General features: G+C 34.0%; 1 protein-coding gene across 16 annotated transcripts in view; it reads left to right on the top strand.

Annotated features, from left to right (window-relative positions):
• Positions 1 to 21,547, top strand: part of LOC145263650 (5-hydroxytryptamine receptor-like) — a 1,538,699-nt gene that overhangs the window by 1,263,421 nt on the left and 253,731 nt on the right. For 4 of the 16 annotated variants that reach the window (XM_080120514.1, XM_080120515.1, XM_080120512.1 and 1 more), the window contains one exon: positions 167 to 223. The exons of the other annotated variants lie outside the window; for them this stretch is intronic. The gene's annotated coding sequence lies outside the window, so the exon portion shown is untranslated. The remainder of the gene's footprint in view (positions 1 to 166; positions 224 to 21,547) is intronic. 16 annotated transcript variants of the gene reach the window in all.

Here is a 21,547-nt window from a genome sequence, read left to right as displayed (position 1 = left end):
CTCGACATCAGCTTAAAGAGTCTCTCGCTGCCACGTGCCCATCTCATCCGGCTCGCGTTTCGCTTTCTTTCTAGCGCACACTGGCCAAAGCCAGCCCATTATCGCCTTCTCCTTCGGCGCCGACTTTATTCCTCCCCGACCACAGGGTGTCTTTTTTTTTCTTCAGACTACAGGCCCGATCACTCTTGGCAATTTGCATATGCGTTCAAAAGCTGTTCATGCTGTAAGTACAATCGCTTTTCTTGCATCTTTCGTTTGCTGCTGCAATGTTTATAGGCGCTGATATACGCTCTATTACATTAATCCACTTTTGCACAAGGAGATAGAGGGCGGATAGAAATTCCTTGCTGCACTTCTAGTTAAACGATTAATTATTTTAAACAGAAAGTTGGCAATAAGTTTATTTTTGGTTTTATCCTCTTGTCCTAAAATTCGTTCGTGACATTTCTGGAAAACAAGGAATGATTTCTGTGGTTTCAGGGAGTGTAAATGTTCAATGTAAAATTATCCTATAGAGACTAATTTAATAGTTTACTTCTTTACATCAAGTCTCTTGATTTTTCTATGAAAAAATATTTTGTTGGGAGAGTTTAAAAAGTTGGACGAGCACCTTTTGTGAAAATCACAATAGAGCGAGGCTAGAAATAGAAGCTGTAATGACGAAATGATGTCACACTCAATAGATTGCTATTTACATTGTATGTTTATTATATCGTCAAGTAAAAGCGTTTCAGAGCAGCTCACTCCAGACATGACAACAGTAACCTATTTTGGTACAGTGAAAGAGAGACAAAGAAGGAGAGATAGACAGGAAGAGAGGGAATTTGCGGGAGAAGGTAGGAACATTTTTGCTCTTGTTTTAGAAAGATGAGTTCATATGAATGCTTTTCAGGGGGGTTACCAAGGATTGGACTTGTCGAGCACCCCCTCCCCTAAACTTATCTATAGAATACAGAGGATAGAGCAACATATACTGTTTCTCAAGGAGGCCGAATGGAAGAGAAGAGACCAACCGCAACCAGATTTTTATATCCTCTGCATTTTGGATATTTTGGAAGCCCAGCTAGAGCAAAGACCTCAGAGAGTGATAGAGTGATACGGAGATATTTATGAGAAAAAATATCGAAAGTAAAAAAGAAACATAGCAGAAAAAATTGTTAGAAACGATGAATGGATGACGGTGACTATATTTATATATTTTGAGTCAATTTAACGCAGATTTTCTGTTTGCGGCAGTTACGACAATATATGGCGCGAGGCACACCCGGTAAAGCTTTATCAGATGAACGAATGAACAGATCAATCGACTAATATAGGTGCCTCGACAAACAAGTATTAACGTGCCATAATGTGAGTTCTTTACTCGTTCACACTGACTACAGCCGATCTATGCACGATGTGTCGAAGACTGTGTTTTATCTTGTGAGACTATTTTGCATTTATATTAATTGAACTTTGGAATTGTTTTGACAACACGACGCATGCGAGAATAAGAAAATTAAGGAGCATACAACTACATCACACAAGCGCTGGAGTTATTGAGATACGCGTATGGTTCAACATTATCATTATTGAGTTCTTGCTGTAAATCTCATTCATCACTATACATGTTAAGGGTACAGTATATGATTACAAACTCCAACCTTATTAACGGAATAATCTTGTATAGAAACGTGCTCAGGCATCTGCGAAATGCGATGAACTTGAAGCACATTCGTAAAGTACCGAATGTATGAGTGCAGGGAAGTGTCACAAACACATTAAAGAATTTTATTTTTTTAATTTTTTATTTGTAAAAATGGAAATTTTTAAAGGGAAAAAATTAATCCGTAATAAAGATGAACAAACATAATTTATCGACATCTGTTGAGTGCAGACATTTTTCCCATGACCCTGACTTTCTTCCAGGGAATAATCGCAATTTTTAATACCGTTTACGCTTAAATTAAAAAATAAATAAAATTACATTACGAACGCTGAGATAGTTGCACTAGCATAAGCAACAACAACAACAATAATAATAATAATAATAATGATAATAATAATAATAATAATAATAATAATAACAGCAACATCGAGAAGTTCTCTAACCTCACCTCATCCTTCTATCACGACATCACTGCCCCTATCCCTCCCTCAGGAAGAGTGAGACTAAATAACCATGTAGAGTAAAGGAAAAAGGAAAGACCGACGAACTGACCAAATCTCCGCCGGATGGGTGCGAAGAGAACTGGGACTTTGGGAATACTTGTTGCCATTCAATTTCCAGTGAAGATCAAAATCTGTTGCCAACGAGAAATAAATGGAAAGTCGATGTTGCGATAATGCAAATTTATTTGCAAATGTTATCGAAAGAGGTGCTGAAAACTAGGGAGACTTGTTGACACTCAGCTACCAGGGAACATCGCAGGCTGGTTTCCAGCAAAGATCTTTGATGATGGCTTGTGTCAATGCTTCTAGTGAGTAAATAATAATGTCCGTATCGCCTGGTTTCACACCTAATAGTCGTGAATGGCCAAGGAGAATGAAAAGCGCGAGGATAGAAAGCACTCGTCAGCCTTCCACTGGATAAGTGCAAAGAGAACCAGGGATTTGGAAAGGCGTATTGATACCCAAATTTCATGAAGACCAACAGGTATTGCCAGTGAGAAATCATTTTCAAGTAGATGTTGCGATAATGTCAATTAATTTGCAAATATTTTTGGCGATGGACACTAGGAACTATCACTGATTTTGTCAGTGAGAACATCTGATGATGATCCGTGCGAACACTTCTAGACAACAATAATAAAAACGTGGATAGTTTGCCTAATAAAATACACTGGGGTATTCGCAGCTAAGAGCAACGATATTTTAAGCTTCTTCATCATAATATATAACGTGACATGAGTCCGGAGCCGAGATTGTATTCACTACACGATTTTGTAACGTAATTCAAACATTGTCTGTAACTGAATACTTAATGCTTCGCCAGGGCTATCAAGGGTATTTTTTATCGTGACGCCATCATAAGATGGGTGTCAACGTGATGTCCTCTTTTTCTTTATCTTAAGACTCTTGAAAATTTCCATACGTGTTCAAACGCTGCTCCTGCTGCTAATAAAATCGCTTGCAATTCATCTTCTGAGAAGAAACGATGGCTTAAGTGAGGCCCATCTATCATCGAGAGAATGGTAGACCGCGCCAGTTTCAAACCTGGTATTTTACCTAACAGCAAACGCCGCCATCCAGATTAGTTACCCATCTGGTACTGGCCAGGATCGACGTTGCTTAACTTCGGTGATCTGGCGAGAATCGGTGTGTCAACGTGATTGTGCTGTATTGCCTATATTTGTCTGAAGATGCACGACACAAGAAAGAACATACTAGTTGAATGATTGTTGAAAGAGGCGAAGGGGGAAAAGGGTAGGTAAGTATAATCGGTTTTGTTAAGCGTTACACAAAAGATCTGGAAAAATAGATAAGATAGAACACATAACTATTGATTACCACACAATTAAACTAAATAATACAGTACACGTCGAAAATCTGAAAACAAAAGACAAGAAAGAAAAAAAGTGGAGCTGCAGGGATGATTCATAAGATACACATGATGTGAGAACTAAGAAAAAACTTGGGCATGGATAAAAAATAGGACACAAAAACAAAGATAAAGAATAGCTTCTGAGAGCTGCACAGAGCAATGCAATTATAACTAACTACATGGAAAACAGTAAATATATACCCTGTGATCAAGGAGACGAAACTATAAACGACAAAATAATTGAATGCAGCAAACTACCAAAATGTGGATACAATAAGAGATGGGATGCATGTGTTTGATACATGCAGACACATTATACAGACAATCTGGAGACAGTATAAGAAAATGGAATCTTTATATCCTCTAGCAGATAGAGGGGCATACAAATTAACTCATCGAACAAAGAGTACATCAATAGCTAATAGTTTTTTTTTAAGTGGGGAGATTAAATTGAAAGAAAAACAAAGCAAATAGCTTAAAAGGATATAGAACACTATTAAAATTAATATAGTACCAATAATCATGGGAGCGCGAGAAATAGTACAGTAAAACTGCGAGCAAAGTCTAAGAGAAATTGGTACTGAATAAATGCATGGAACTGTACAACCGACGACAATGTTGAAAACAGTTAAACTGTTATAAAACAAAATGTCGTTTAATACTTAGAAAAAGGGTATATTAAACATGAGAGTTTAATTTGGAACAAGAGGTAAAGAGCAGCAACTTTAGTTGTTGTTACGACGGCGAATATCAATCCACCACCAGTTTCGATAGATATTTGAAAATATGTTTAGCACTTTAAGACTTAATTCGACGTAGATTCAGTTACCGACATGCTAATACGCACTTGTACGGGGACAATATGCACTGTTCAAAATTGACATACTTTTCCCGAAGGACTAAGCAGGAGTTGTCGACCTAATCACAATTGACATAATGGCGCGGTGCAAAGTAGTTCTCCCGTGGTCACGTGTTATGGGTTGAGTGAAGCGATTTTGCCGGAAGTCTAGGAAAAACTGCAACAACAACAATAACAAAAAAGTAAGATATGAAAGACGAATCTTGGGAAAGGTAGGAGAATAACGAAAGCTGACAATAATTCACATCCGTGTCTCATAGGTGGCAATAGAATATTTCATGTTAAAACGTATAACATATATATATATATATATATATATATATATATATATATATATATGTGTGTGTATGGGTGTGTATGTATATATGTGTATATAGCGTATATATATGTGTGCATATATATATGCATATATATGTATACAGCGTATATATATATACACATATATATATATATGTATACAGCGTATATATATATACACATATATATATATATATGTATATATATATATATGTATGTATACAGTGTATCTATTTATCTCTCTCCTCCATCTGTTCTGTTCTCATCTAGTCAGATTATCGAAGTTTATCATGATAATACTCGTCAATAGATTAATATCAAATAAAATATCTTTACCAAAGTAAATTTAGCTTAAAATAACTATATTTAACTTTACTTTTCATGTGATATGTGGATCATACATTTGACATTTCATTTTTTTTTAAATAGTTACAAATATTGTAAAGACAACATCGAACAGTTTAGCTAAAACTATATTATCATATACTATCGCAATAAAATACATCGACACTTTAGATAAGAAGAAAATGAGATGAAGGTTTTATTCTGACAGCGCCTGTTTCGTAGCAGAGAAACTAATCTAATAATAATTATGCCAATTTTTGAATATTTGCCGGCGCAACATGATAATAATGACTCATTAACATTAAACAATGTAAGACGAGTACTTAGTCACTATTACATGAACCCCCCAACAAAAATTCTAAGAATATTTGCAATTACGTTGTATTATATTTAGACAATCTATTACATTATATCACTCTGACAGGTGTTAAAAAGAAAAGTAAATGTTTAAATTTCAACAGTATTCAGAAACGGTTTCGTTGCCGGGTTCGAATCGGCCGACTAGTCTTAATCCTGGCACCTTGAACTGATGATTCCCGAGAGGATGACACGCTAGTGTCTATACGTATTTAATAATTAAACTAACTAACTAACTAACTAACTAACTAACTATATATATATATATATATATATATATATATATATATATATATATATATATATACAGGGTGAACAGAAAGTCCTTGGACCAATTCAAAAGTGGTTTATTAATAGAAAATTACAAAAATATAAATTAAACATGAATGAAAATTATAAGTTAGGAAACCAAGAATAAATTCAAATTATTTATTTTCAATGTGGTGTCCCTTCCTTTCGATTAGACGTTCAATACTCTGTCTGAAGTTAGCAACCGAGGCACGCAGCGTTTCCTGAGGTATTTAAGCCCATTCACTCAGAAGAGATGTCTTCAAAGCATCAACACTTGGATGAGCAACAGAACAGACCCTTGCCTCCAACAAAGACCACACCGAAAAATCCATGAGATTCAGATCAGGCGATGCAGGAGGCCACATCTCCTTACTCCAGAATTTTGGAAAATGACGTTGGCATCAATCCTGAGATTTTCTGGACATGTGAGATGGTGCTTCATCTTGTTGGAAGGTGAAAGGCTGATCTTTGAAGTGGTTTTTCATCTCTTCAAATGCTGGAATCAAAATATCGTTAATGTAGCGATCTGTGTTGATCTTAACCCCCTGCTCCACGAAAATCAGAGGCGACTTCTAAGATTTGGAGACTGCAGCCCATACCATGAGGGAAGACGGCTTTTGTCGGCGGAAAACTAATCTCACGGAGTCATCAATGTCTGCTGAAGATTTTGTGTAAACTCTGTCGTTCTGATTGTTAACAGTCGATTCAATTGTGAAGAGTTTTTCATCAGAAAAAAACGATCTCTCGCTCTGCCGTGCCAGCCTTCAGTTCGCCAAGAAGAAGCTTTGCTCTTTCAAGTCTCTTGTGCTTTTGGGCAGGTGTGAGGTACTGTCTGTTTCTCATCTTGTAGGGAGACAACTGGAGATCGTTTTTTACGATGGTTCTCGTCGAGGTCACGCTCACATTCATGTATTTAGCCATTTGTCTTGCAGATCACTGCAGGTTCCTCCTTACCCTCCCTCGGACAGCTTTAATCACCTTCTTTCTTCGAGCAGTTCGAGATCTTCCACTCCTAGAACGGTCTTCAGATGTACCAAGTTCCTTAAATCTGTTCACAACATGGTACACGGTGGATTAAGCCATTTTCAAGAGCTTTATAATCTCTGAGTTTGTCCTTCCCGCGCAATGAAGCTGAATTATGGCCTCTCGTTTGCTCATTTTTCTGAAAGTTTAAACAAAATTATTTCAATATTTTTGTTAAAAATAATTAGATCAATAGTTACTTAGACTAAATACTTACTTTATTCGAAAAGAGAAAAAGTTATTTTAACAATATTTAATTTTAAAACTAAAAATGGTCCAAGGACTTTCTGTTCACCCTTTATATATATATATATATATATATATATATATATATATATATATATATATATTTAATTATGTTTTTACTATAATAATTAAATACCTACAGACACTAGCGTTTCATCCTTTCGAGAATATTCAGTGCAGGGTGTCACAATTAACACCAGTCGAACGATTCAAACTCGGCAACACAAGGCATCTCTGGCTCAAGTAGCAAAGACTGTCTCAATCCGCGCGAAATAACGTTGAATTTAAACATTTTAATTTTAAATATTCTTTACGTCAGTCGGGCAGTGATCTAATCGTTATACCCTGATCTATGCATGAGAGTTAATTGACCGAATTTTATTGAACTGAAAGTGCTCAACAATAAGAAACGAATTAAAGAGGCCCGATTGTCATGTAATTTTACACGAAAGTATTTCATGTGTCTGGTAGTTTTCCTAGATAGATTTTTTGTCAGGATATCTTCGCATTCGATACAAGAAAGAACAGACGAATTTGACCAAAGTTAACATCTTCACAGTCTAATATCACAAACGTATTTGAGACGTTATATTACTACACGAATACCCAACATATAAAATCAATAGTAGGCGCTTTGATATGATAGGGGCGCGTTCGAAATGAATGTTTCTATTTAAAGCACAATTTCAGAATGATACTAGACTTCTTCATCTTTAACTTAATTCCGAGCAATTATCACAGAACAACGAGTAATTCAAGACATATACATTCAACTGTATGGTAGTATTGATATGACTAGTGCGCATTCGGAATGAAGCGTTGTTTAGAGTACAACTGTAGCATGATAATTGACTTTCGCATTTAAACTCACATGCTAGGCATTGTATATGTAATCATTTTATACAAATAACAATACGTTCTTTGCAGTTCATTGTAGACTGTAATATAATCTTTACTAAGTCACTGCCAGAGGCATGTGAAGTTTCGACAACGAATGCCCCAACAGGTTATCAATTAAATGGGCAATTAATCAATTTGATTGGGGAATGGGCTATTTCATCGATTTCGATAACAGTAAAAATATGGGAGTGTGAAATATTCGTTAATCACCATTCAATTCCGGGCATCTCAGTTTATCCTGCTAATATTTTATTCTTGACACTTCTTGATAGCTATCTTTACAGTTAAGTGTTGTGCGTATTTATTAATCCAGTTCAGTTCTACATGAAAGATCACACCTGTGACATTAACCTATGGTTCCATTAAAAATGGCCGGGTTATAATATTGTGAATTCTTGATAGCCGTGTCAAACCACCTTAAGATTTGCAGATTAGACAAAAAATATAAGAACTTAGCGTTGCTGAATCTGCTGTAAAAACTCCTAATAAAACTGTCGTTTCCGTCTTTTATTGCGTTGTTTCAGATGATTTACAAAACAAGCTTCAGTTTCTGATTTAATCTCTCTGACGTTTTATTTTCGTCCTGACATCTTAAAAACACATTATATAACAGCGACATCTCCACGTTACTCTAAAAAAATCTTACTACTTTAACAGACGGTTTTCTCCACAGTGATCGATCTTTCACTCGGATTCTGTTCATCCAATCTTCATTTTATTTCAAGTTGTTTTTCAGATAATGCTGAAATATTTTACTTGGTGTATGTTGTGTTTTTGTACCCCCTATCTATCTCGCCATAAAACAGTTTTTTTATGAGGGATTTTGTCATCCATCCTAATCAAGTGCCCAGTCCAGCGCATCTTATTTTTAATGGTTTTAACGTCAATACTAGTGCTATTTAATTGTTCAAGAATTACAGTGTTAGGCGCTTGAGTCATTCAGTTAATATTAAGTATTCTGCGAATAAAACTTTGAATAAACCTTTCCAATAGCGTGTGATGCCTTCTATATGTTGTCCAGGTCTCTGACCCATATAGCTATATTTATCGATTTCGATAACAGTAAAAATATGGGAGTGTGAAATATTCGTCAATCCCGGGCATCTCAGTTTATCCTGCTAATATTTTAATCTTGATACTTCTTGATAGCTATCTTTACAGTTAAGTGTTGTGCGTATGTGTGCACGTAGTTGATTTATTAATCCAGCTCAGTTTTACATGAAAGATCACACCTGTGACATTAACCTATGGTTCCATTAAAAATGGCCGGGTTATAATATTGTGAATTCTTGATAGCCGTGTCAAACCACCTTAAGATTTGCAGATTAGACAAAAAATATAAGAACTTAGCGTTGCTGAATCTGCTGTAAAAACTCCTAATAAAACTGTCGTTTCCGTCTTTCATTGCGTTGTTTCAGATGATTTACAAAACAAGCTTTTGACAAAATTTATCTGCCACATACGGTGCACTTCAGTTTCTGATTTAATCTCTCTGACGTTATATTTTCGTCCTGATTTCTTAAAAACACGTTGTATAACAGCGACATCCCCACGTTACTCTAAAAAATCTTACTACTTTAACAGACGGTTTTCTCCACAGTGATCGATCTTTCCCCCGGGTTCTGTTCATCGAATCTTCATTTTATTTCAAGTTGTTTTTCAGATAATGCTGAAATATTTTACTTGGTGTATGTTGTGTTTTTGTACCCCCTATCTATCTCGCCATAAAACAGTTGTTTATGAGGGCTTTTGTCCTCCATCCTAATCAAGTGTCCAGTCCAGCGCATCTTATTTTTAATGGCTTTAACGTCAATACTAGTGCTAGTTAATTGTTCAAGAATTACAGTGTTAGGCGCTTGAATCATTCAGTTAATATTAAGTATTCTGCGAATAAAACTTTGAATAAACCTTCCCAATAGCGTGTGATGCCTTCTATATGTTGTCCAGGTCTCTGACCCATATAGCTACGTAGTAAAACGCATGTTTCGCAAACACTTTAATTGGGTATTGATGTGCTTCCCGGATCTGACCACACACGTTTGTTCAGTTCGCAAAAAGCAGAACTGGGTTTGACTAATCTGTGATTTATTTTAGTATCCGGCCTACAGTTTTCTTCAGCGTACTGCACAGATATAGAAAATTGCCCGTGACATTTAATTTCTCACCGTCAACAAGATGTTTGGTTAAACATATGCAATTCCTATAGGAAGGAATACATGCCATACATTTTCTTGAGGCTGCTGGTAAGTTCAAAAGCTTTACCAACCTTTAATAACTGGTCCATAATCATGTGTCTGCTTCTGAATGTAAAAATAAAGCCTGCATACTTTGCATATAAAAGTTAATGAACAAGATTCTGAAAAGTTTACAACTTTGCAGTGAGGCATCTAAGGCTAAAAAAATGGCCTGATGCGCAAAACCAATACTTCACTCAATATCGCAATTGTTAAAACATGCACCAGCTTCACAGGCAAAAGTAGAAGAGAATATAGGAGCAAGTATATCACCTTCTTTCACACCATTTTCAACTGAAATTGGAGCATATCCATTAAAGTAAACATGGGGTAAAAAGCGGGGCAATGTTGGCAACTGATTTGGCTGCCCCATACCCCGCATTACAATCTTCAAAGGAAGAAAAATAAAATAAAAGAGAAAGGTGTAACGAGTGTAACTCCACAAACTGGTAGGAGAGCCTCGTGTCGTAAAATCTTCCAGCGTGAACCGCGAATAATGTAAGCAAGAGCTTTAGTCAGATCGACAAATACTTGATACAAATGCACTCGCTTCGCAACACATTTTTCCATTGGCTGCCGCGCAGAGAATATCATATGCATTGCGCCGTGGTCAGACCCAAAACCACATTGATTCTCTGGGATGATAGAGGGACGAACCCATTTCAGCAAACGATTTAAGGACGTATTTGCTAAAATCTTTCCCAGTATTTCAAGCAAGTTAATGCCTCTATACTAATAACACTCGCATTTTGACTCCATTCCTATATAGATCCGGTCAATATTAATTCACTCTGATCTTGAGGGATATCATTACCATACCAAAAAGCGAGGGTGAGTGCATGGAATGCATTCATAACGTCATCACGCCCAAATAGCAATAATTCAACACGTATCCCATAAAATCAGAGTGCTTCTCCCTTATTAATATCTGTTTATGTACTTTTAGTCTCATCAATGCAGGGATCAGTCATCATCTTATTATAAACTCCGTCTGACGGAGACTATCAACGACTATATCATTTACTTTGGACGGAGTATAGAAAGGATTTCGAAAAGTTATGTGCATTTTTCAATGATCCCCGCCATATTATTGCAAAGGGCAGAACCATCTTTTGATTTCCCGGATACAAATGTTGAAATCTGTGGTCCGAAATATTGTCTGATTTAGTAATACATAGTTTTCGAATTTTTGCGGTGAAAATCTGTCCGGATGTCTGTTGAAAAATTGGCCCGCCACTTGTTCTTCTTTCGGCGTGGCTCACGCTGTACTTTAAATTTACTTCTTTCTGCAATTATTTTAGCTGATCCAAACATATTGCGTGGACCTTTTTCTTCTCTTCCAAAAGATTCGTGATTGTAGAATCATTTTCATCAAACCAATTCCTTTGTTTGTTTTCTTAATATCAAGAATTTCAACTCCTTTTTTTAAACTTGTGACTTGAATCGTTTCCAAGTTCTGTACAATTAAATATTAATAATTGAGGTCGTACGCTTTTCACACGCATACTGATTTTGTAACTTGGAGACATCGATGCGTTTAGGCACTTTTATTGCATTGGGTTTTACCCTTTTCCTCATACAAGTTTTGTTTAGCACAAACAAGAGTGTGAAAACCTATGTTTTGCAAGCAATGTCCCTCAGAAGAGAAGATCTAATCCTAAAGAAGTTACAGAACGAAGAAATTGTAGATTTTCGTGATCGTTTATGGAATACAATGGCAGCTCTCGAGAGCTCAATCGATGAAAATAGAAACTGCAATGAGACTTATTTAATAAATAAGTAAACTTACTGTATTTTACATAAACGTATGATTTCTGTAGATGATAACTTAGCTTAGGTAATAAATACCTAACAAGTAAATGTAGATTAAATTTATTTTCAATGATTTTGTCCTGGTAATAACAATTCTTACTTGCAATATATCGTAAACTTAACTTAATATAAGCTTGACGTACCATATAACAATAATTTTAATTTACTATTTCTTAATTCTTAGAAAATTAAAGTTAACTGCAACATATTTTTTATTGCGAAACTTGAACAACATCCTCTAATTTGAACAAAGAGGATGTTCAAATTATAGGCGGTATACTGTATATATATGTAACCAATATTTCTATACTATATAGATATATCTATTATATATACTATATATATACTATATATATATACTATATATAATATATGTATACTATATTTATATATACTATATATACATTTAATATATATGTATATATGTATATATATAAATATATATATATATATATATATATATATATATATATATATATATATAAAGATTGACAATGTTATTTTGTGTGGAGTTTCTTTTCTTTTCATCAATGAATACGTTCGTTCATATACGATAATAATTCCATAAAAAAACAAAATAAGTTAATGAAACGGAATTTAACAGTTTTGTCATGGAAACACGGTTTTCCTGAGGTCGGAAAATCTGCACCGTGCATTTTTCTGAAAAACTGCGCAAATAGAAAAATTAATTTCGCGTGATAAGTAAAGAAAAAAACATATTTTGATAAATGGACAAAAAAAAAAGCAGAAAATCAGCCCGGAATTTTTTTTCTGCAACATGTAAGGAATCACAAAATACATAATGCTCATTTTTCTATAAAACTAAGAGTCATAATTTACATTGTGTTCGTGACTTTTATAAAAACGAAAATAAAAAGCATGACACATTTTAGGTTAAACTATGAAAAAATATACATATACGTTCACAATCACATATGCAACCTAAGTCACAGAAAAATAAATCAGAGAAACGGTAAAGTTGTGTGAAGGATAGATTATAGATAGATAGAAAGGGAGAGAGACGGATTTACTGATTATAGATAGGCAGATAGATAGATATATAGATACATAGATAGATAGTTGGACAGATGAGAAAATATTTTCACTACATTTACGTATATTGTACAAACCTTACCACCATTGTTAACCTCACCCTGGACTACTTTTCCTTACTAACTTCTTTTAAGTAAGAGTCAGGCTTTCTCTGTTCACGTGGTTGAAATGACTTCTATTCCAGAGCAAACTGTAACCTATAAGGGGTTAGTTCTTTTCAAAGAACGGCTCATGTTGTTGGACGCTTCAATATCAATGAAAAATTAAAAGAACGGCACATTTTCGCTTAAACTTATAATGTGTGATCCCAAAAAATGGGGCCCAAATCTAATTAGGCCCCCGTTTCTTAGTGTCTTTTAAGAATGAAATGAAACATTGGTCACAACTAGTTTATTATATTCAAAACATCACATCAAAACACTAGGGTCTTTAACCTTTTTTCTCCGTTCTACAGCATATGTTCTAGATGGGCTCCACTTAGTTCCATGCATTTCGTTAGGCACATCACGAAGTTGTCAATGACGTTCTTACAGACCGAATTGGTAATGGCTCTCATCTCCTCCATCATGGCTACCTTGACTTCCGTGATTGTTCTGAGTATCCCTGCGTAGACTCTGTCTTTAGGATAGCCCCAAAGAAACAATCTGGGGGGAGCTTAGGTCCAGGATATGGGGTACCCACTCAAAATCAGTCTTGAAACTGATCACTGGGCCTCCGAAGCTCTCTTTCAGCCAATCTAGGACAGGTTTGAAGTGTGAGAACTTACTCCGTCCTGATGGAACCAGAACTTGGTTATGAGCGACGGGTAAATTGTCTAGAGCTCACTCTTGAAGGGTTTGAGGACCTTCACTACCGCTCCTTGGTGACTGTCACTGCTGCGCCAGATTCTCTGATGAAGAGTGGTCCGATGATAACTCTGGCCGAGATTGCAGTCCCCATCGTGCACGTAGGAGAGGGAAGGGGCTTGGTGGCTACTTTATTGGGTCTGGAGGACTTCCAGAAGACATTTGTCTTGGAGTTTGCCTTTCCATCAAGATGGAAGTGGGTGCCGTCAAAGATCCAGAGGAGGTTAAGGAAACTTGGTGTCTCCTCGATATTCTCGCGTATCTTGACTGCCATAACTCTCCTCTGCTGCTTGTCTGAGGCTGTAAGGGTCTGCAGCGTCTGGATTCTGTATGGGTAAGCCATGATATCGTTCACTAGCACGTTTCGGACTTTGCTGGAGAGAGTTTTTTCCACCAGCTCGACTGTTCGCTTCTTGGGACATCCCGAGTGGTTTGGACGGTTTTCTCTGGCAGCTTTGAGGTTATCGACGGTCCCATACATCTCGAAGTGGTCCAGTACGTTCTGAATTCTGTTTTTGGATGGAATCTTTTCACATTCGAACTGACGCATGAAACTGTCCTCGGTTTTCTTAAATGAACCTGATTTGTAGTGAAATTGAACACAACTCTCACTGGGGTCTTGGTGTACTTACGGTCGTTGATTAAGATAGGGACAATCGGGGAATACATAATGGAGATATCCCATAAAGTGTACACGGGCCCCGTTTTATTTAAGTCACCCTGTATATATATATATATATATATATATATATATATATATATATATATATATATATATATATATAGTGTCATCCACATACAGTACTGTTTCGTTGTAACACAACTCATCGGTGCGGCTAGACATACACCTTTTCCCGGTCGTGGATCGACCCTAAAACCATCGTGTTTACAGTCGGCAGGTGTAACCATCGGACCATGAATCAGTACCCGTAATATTTTCCCTCAAATGCTTATTAATAAACATTTACCCGTCGCACAGTGCTCAAACTGTCAGTTTCTTTAGATAGAAATAGTGGCCTCCGCTTAACAAAAGTATATATATATATATATATATATATATATATATATATATATATATATATATATATATATATATATATACTTTCGCAATAATATATACAGCCTATGACATGTATGATTGACATAAAGCGAGAAAGGCAGATTTACAGACAACTAGAAAGTAGCTTGTAAAGTAGATAAATAAGTAAATTTTCTCTCTACATGCGATTGTGTATCACAGGAAATCGCACCCTCCACCGGTCTTTCCTACTTTCCCTCTCGTCAGCCTAGGGCCAGGGAGTCTCTGTCCAGAAAGTTCTTTAAAATCCTCCGGGATTCATCTTCAGGGGGTAATTAAAATGATTGGAATTTTACTGTTTGTATTTATGGATGCTTACATTTTTTTTTATATAGTTTTTGTTATGTTTTAATAAATACTTCAAAAGGTTAAGGCTATTACTAAAGATTATTGTGTTGATGTTAAGATTTTAGTTTTTATTAGTATAGCTTCGAGTATTTTAAATTTACGTTTATTGTTACATGTTAATGTTATAAACCAGGAGCTTTCACAACTGGGACAAGTGTACAGTATGCTGGTATGTCATGTGTTTTAAGATGGCCCTTTGGTCAGAGCAATGATATGTTAGCCTCCTGGAAATTTCCTGGTAATTATACCACTGTATAATAAATATATGTTAAAAAACAACAAAATCAATAATTCATTATTCAGTGAAATTTAAGAAAACGTTAATAAAAATAATAAAAATCCAACCAGTTTACTTAATCCCTGAATTGTGTATACATTATATATATATATATATGTATGTGTATATATATATATATATATATACGCTTTTATATATATACATATGTATATATATATATATATATATATATATATATATAGGAGGATTTTTGACTTTTCTCAGAATATTAATAAATGACACTCATCGAAATTTGCGTTTGGAGTTATTAAGTACATGCAAAAAAATTAGAGCAAATGCTTGAGCGGTTTTTGGAGCGTCTATATAAAAATCGTAGACAAGAATATACTGAGAAGTCTTTTTTTTGCAAGGTTGGTATTGAATATCCAGGTGAATACCCAAAAAATCAGTATTTCAAATCAAGTGATGTATTTTTATTTTATAAATATAATATTACATTTATTACAAGTCATAAATAATCTTCAAATTCAAAATCTGCACCCCACCTTTTCATTTTCTTTTTACTTTTAGGGTCACCACTTATCAAGTCTATGTGGCAACTCTAGGATAAGGGTTAACTATTAAGTATATGTTCTGCATTCTGTAAAGACAGTAAAGGTTATTTGTTGGAGCTCGAAACCAGATGTGGTAGCAGTACTCCTCTTAGAACCTACTGTTTTTTTGTACAGATAGCGGATCGCGGCAGGAGTGAAATACTTCCTGGAGTAGTTAACGATCTGATTCAGGGTGAAATTGAGCCCCAGAAGTTAGTAAAACAGGGTGCTTTTTCAAGAAAGCGTTAGTGGTGAACAGATAGCAGTATTAAAGCGGGGAATAGATAGCAGTTTGGTTTTAGATGTATTAAATCTGACCAGCCTTTCCTTCCATTGCAACGCCCGTTTAAGGTCAGAGAAGAGAGAATCAGAAAACTTCTGATCTGTGTCGACTTTTGTAGTGTTGCCATAGATGGTAGTATTGTCTACACAGATGTCGACAAATGATTGAAAAACATGGCATGTAATGCCCTTGATAAGATAAGGAAGACAGTTGGTCGCAATATGGATCTTTGGTGCATGCCAGCATTAATACTCTGACCTACGTTTTTCTATCCATTAACGACGACTCTAATAGACCTATCACAGTGGAAAGATGTTAAGGTTAAACGGACTTTCTCAGCTTATGAAGCAAACCTTTGTGTCAACCCCTATCAAATTCCTTAGATATGCTTAGAGCTGCCGCTTTAATAATGAAACCTTCGTCAATAGATTCACTGGTTCTGTGTGATATCACAATTAGCACCATATTGCATCTCACTGAACAGGCAGTTTTTGTTGAGTTGATTGACAAGTTCTCCATTTATCAAACAGTGTCATTAGCAAACTGTCTTTTCATTTTATGAATCCAGCAGTAATATTTCAATATTTAAAAATTGATTTGTTTCTGTTATAAGATACAATATAACAACAACCAAATAAGGAAAAGAAAATAATTATTTTGATAGAGCTTAATATATGGAGTGAAGTAGCTCCATATAATAGGCCTCAGACAAAATGGATGGTCTCAACTTCTGACTCAAAGGCTGTGATGTGTCGATGTCTTGATTCAAAACCATATACAGTTTGTGATGCTTCCGTTGTAAACTTGACTGCCCGTTTCACGCTCTGAGAATGTGATGGCAAATCTAGCAATTCAAGCTTTTTCATATTAAATTATGCCTCTCTAAGTTCAGAATCAGAAATATCTTCCGTCATTGGTGGTTCAAAAATACCACACAATATCATATCTATTAATTGTGTCCAATGAGTCGCATATAAATAAATATTTGGTATTCTTTTCAATCGTTTCTTCGTCGAGCGCCGCGCCCGAAAAATATAAAAATTAATTGAATATTAAAAAAATTAAATGTGTATTACTTTAATAATAATGGTGAAATTAGATAAAATCTTAAAAATGTTTGTATTAATTGGAATAAATAATTGAGTTATTGATATATGAATAAATGTTTACTTACCTAATGGCAAAAAAATCTTTTTTAAAGCTTCTCTTACTTAAACTTCCTCAGACTTGACCATTGAATATAGAAGGGTTTCAGACAGTAAACAAATTGTATTTCCTTGATTGTTTGATAATGCGATCTGCTGAATTTCGTGAGGGTGCACCTTAATGCTCTGGATCATATTAACAATATGCAATTGCAGATTGTGGAATTTATTATTTTTTTTTACATTTCAAACCAACAAATGTCATACACATTTACAATAAAATTTATTAACCTCTGGAGGTTTGTTGCGAGCCTTTGTGGGTATGCACCACGAGTCAATAAACACATGGGCCTGATGGCTAAAGTTAGCCATCTTGCATGGCTTAAAAGACCAATTTTTCACGAAGTATATCTAGAGTCAACCTTACCTCTAGAAATACCTACTGTGTATTCAAAGAGTAATCTTTGGTCACAACTGAGGTCATTTATTTCACTAATTTTAAAAACTGAATCCAGAGAACTGCTTATAGGGGAAAATGATATTTGGGGTCAATCATGACAATTATTTGAGCATAATTTCTCCAGGACGCCGCTGAATGTTGTAGGGTCTTTTGTGCAACCATCCATGTTTTTAAAAAGATCCCTGAAAGGTAGTTCGTTATTGTGCAAAGGACAACCAATTTTATGAAGATTTTAAAAAAAATCCCTAAAATTGCCACCATTTCACCTTCACAACCTGTGTTGACATTAGTATTGTCAACTAGGATAACCTTGATAGTGTTTTCGCTATTGAATTAATGCAAAAGATCCATCACATGGTCTGCATGAACAGCACATGTTGCACCATTGTTAGGAAGAACTCTGTGTGTCAGATATTTACTTTAATATGGTACCCCTATTGTAAATTTTAAATTATGTTGTGGTCAAGTAGTTTTTTCACAGTTTCCTGTCCATATTCTTCCACAATTTGTTTTATAAAACAATGTATCATTATCAATTCTCTTATCAACTTCAATGCATATCAGGTTGTCCACAATTTCATTATGTTTTTTTGGCAGTTGTTTTTACTTTAGTTTTTGCCCTGTCCACTTTACATTTATAAATAAGAATATCGCTAATATTAATATTAGGTATAAGAAGGCCCATAGCTTGCAAATCCAAAAGCAAGGCACTGGAAAGGATGGCACCAAGATTAGAAGATATGACCTCCCCTGACTAACTAAAGAGAAGATCTGGAGAATTTAAAAAGGCTATAAGGCTCTTTTATATGTCTCTTTGGCTGTAAATATTCTTCTCCTGGGTTTTCACTTTCAGAAGATGAGTAAGAGGGGCAGGAATTATTACTGTGGAGATTGAAGTTGAAGTTGTTGGGGATGAATGTACAGTTTTTATTAACTCCCGTTCCTTTTTAATTTTATACAGCACTTTTATCAACTAGAACAGCTGAAAATACCTTTCGGCCCTTTTTTGCTCCACTGATCCTTTAGGTATTCACGGTCCTCAACTGGAACCTGAACAGATTTTACTTATATTTAAATACATCATATAATATATATATATATATATATATATATATATATATATATATAGAGAGAGAGAGATATATATATAATATATATATACTATATATATAATATATATGCTATACACATATAATATATATAATATATATACTATATATATATATAATATATATACTATATATATAATATATATACTATACGTATATAATATATAATATATATATATAATATATATATATTATATATAATATATATAATATATATATACAATATATATAATATATATACTATATAATACATATATATAATATATATAAAATATATATCTATACAATATATATAATATATTATATATAATATAATATATATAATATATATAATATATATATATATAATATACATATAATATATATAATATATATTATATATAATATAGATATTATATATATAATATATATAATAGATATATATATAATATATAATATATATAATATATATATAATATATATAAAATATATAATGCATATAATATATATAATATAATATATAATATATATATATATAATCTGTATAATATATCTAATATATCTAATATATATGATATATATATAATATGTATAATATATATAATATATAGATAATATATATATAATATTTATAATATATACAATATATATAATATATATATATATAATATCTACATTATATATATAATATATATATAATATAGTATATATATGTATATTTATAATATATATATAATATGTAATATATATGTATATATATTTATTTATATATATATATATATATATATATATGTATATCTCTATAAACATGTGTTTGTGATGTGTGTGTGTGTGTGTGTGTGTGTGTGTGTGTGTGTGTGTGTGTACTAGCCGGGACACGGGAGGTTACTCTAGGTAGATTGAGTACCTGCGAATGTTACACATATCTATATTTAATTTTATCGTCATTGAAGTGCGTGAACTCGAATTACATTTAACGTTTCATCATGAGTTTTATAAAGCTGTTGTCAGGTATATTTCGCTGTGTTGGGACTTCTTTGATGTTCATCAAATGTTAATATTATAAGATGGAAAGAGAAGAATGAAGAAAAACAAGAGTACAGAAGACATGAATAAAGAAAAAGAGAGTTTTAATGGTAGAGAAAGAAGGCGAGAGAGAGAAATAGGAAGTTAGACTGGAAGAAAAGGGCGAGAAAGATGCTGCAAAAAGAGAAATCAAGAGTGAAAGAGTTCTGAAGATTACAAGCAGAAGATGAAGTAATGAAAGAATTGTGTGACGAATGAATTTGCAAACCTTTGCGAAAGCTGTAAATTTTTTCTGCACGAAAACAATGATATCCTTGAGGAAAAATAACTCGGAAACCTCGGAAAAATCGAGATTGAAAGTACACGTGATGATCACCCCATACCTTTACCGATAAAAATGGAGTTGATCAGGCAGAAGCAGAAAAACAACACCGTTCCACCATCTAAATAAGTATATTAACTCATAAGCAGAAAAAAAACATCATTCTTCGTTTTTATTGCACATGTTATGCAATATATCTAATTTGCATTCTGTTCGTGACATTTATAAAATCCGAGATAGGGCCAGTCAGGGTATCGTGCTTCTACATATAAAAGAAAAAAAGAGAATATTACTACACCCCCCCACACACACATATATATATATATATATATATATATATATATATATATATATATATATATATATGCATTCAACGTTGAAAGATATCCAAAAATTAAGAATAATTGAATTTCAACAAGGGTTATTGATAGTGTTCAATCATTATATTTAAAAAAAATGTTTTATATAAATACAGTCCTATCTTGCTACGATGTGATGCCTGTTTAAATCATATTTTAACAAAAAAAGTAAAATACAAAAATTAAAAGGTTCCAGAGCTTTTAAAATTTGGAGGAGAGAAAAAGGGCCACGACTGGCAAAAATAAAAAATTCCAGTTCCGAGCTCATTTACATACATAACGTATATATATATATATATATATATATATATATATATATATATATATATATATATATATATATATATATATATATATGCAGACATGAAATTAATATTGTAAGCCTAGTATTTCATATTATTCCTTAATTGGAATTCCTTTTGACATGAGCATTATATATATTAATTTTGATTTGGGACTAGTAGTCTCATCGTTATTACTTGTTTTTCATCTTTTATTGGTTTGTTTTATTCACAACGTTTCGCCCAACTATTCCTCTGGCCTGCGTCAGGTGGTTACCGCGACGGATAGGAACTTCGAATCTCCTAACTACATTCTCAGCCATCACTGCCATCCGTAGTTGTTGTCGTCTCACGACATTTTTGGCCAAGTAAATCTCTGGCACGCTTTGGGTGGGATTGAAACCGCTATCTTCAGACAATGTTTATCTGGAACTGTAGAGATTCAACGTCTCTATCAACTGCGCCACGGGCCCCGAAGGGCGATCAAGGTTGGATTCTTTGATCTTATACATCCACATTTATTTATTATCTGATCTTCCAT

Source organism: Euprymna scolopes, chromosome 39 (assembly GCF_053919585.1).
Source record: "Euprymna scolopes isolate OS-2025 chromosome 39, ASM5391958v1, whole genome shotgun sequence".
NCBI classification, from domain to species: domain Eukaryota; kingdom Metazoa; phylum Mollusca; class Cephalopoda; order Sepiida; family Sepiolidae; genus Euprymna; species Euprymna scolopes.
The sequence above is the reverse complement of the archived record's forward strand: the minus strand, read 5'-3'. Positions and strand labels throughout refer to the sequence as shown.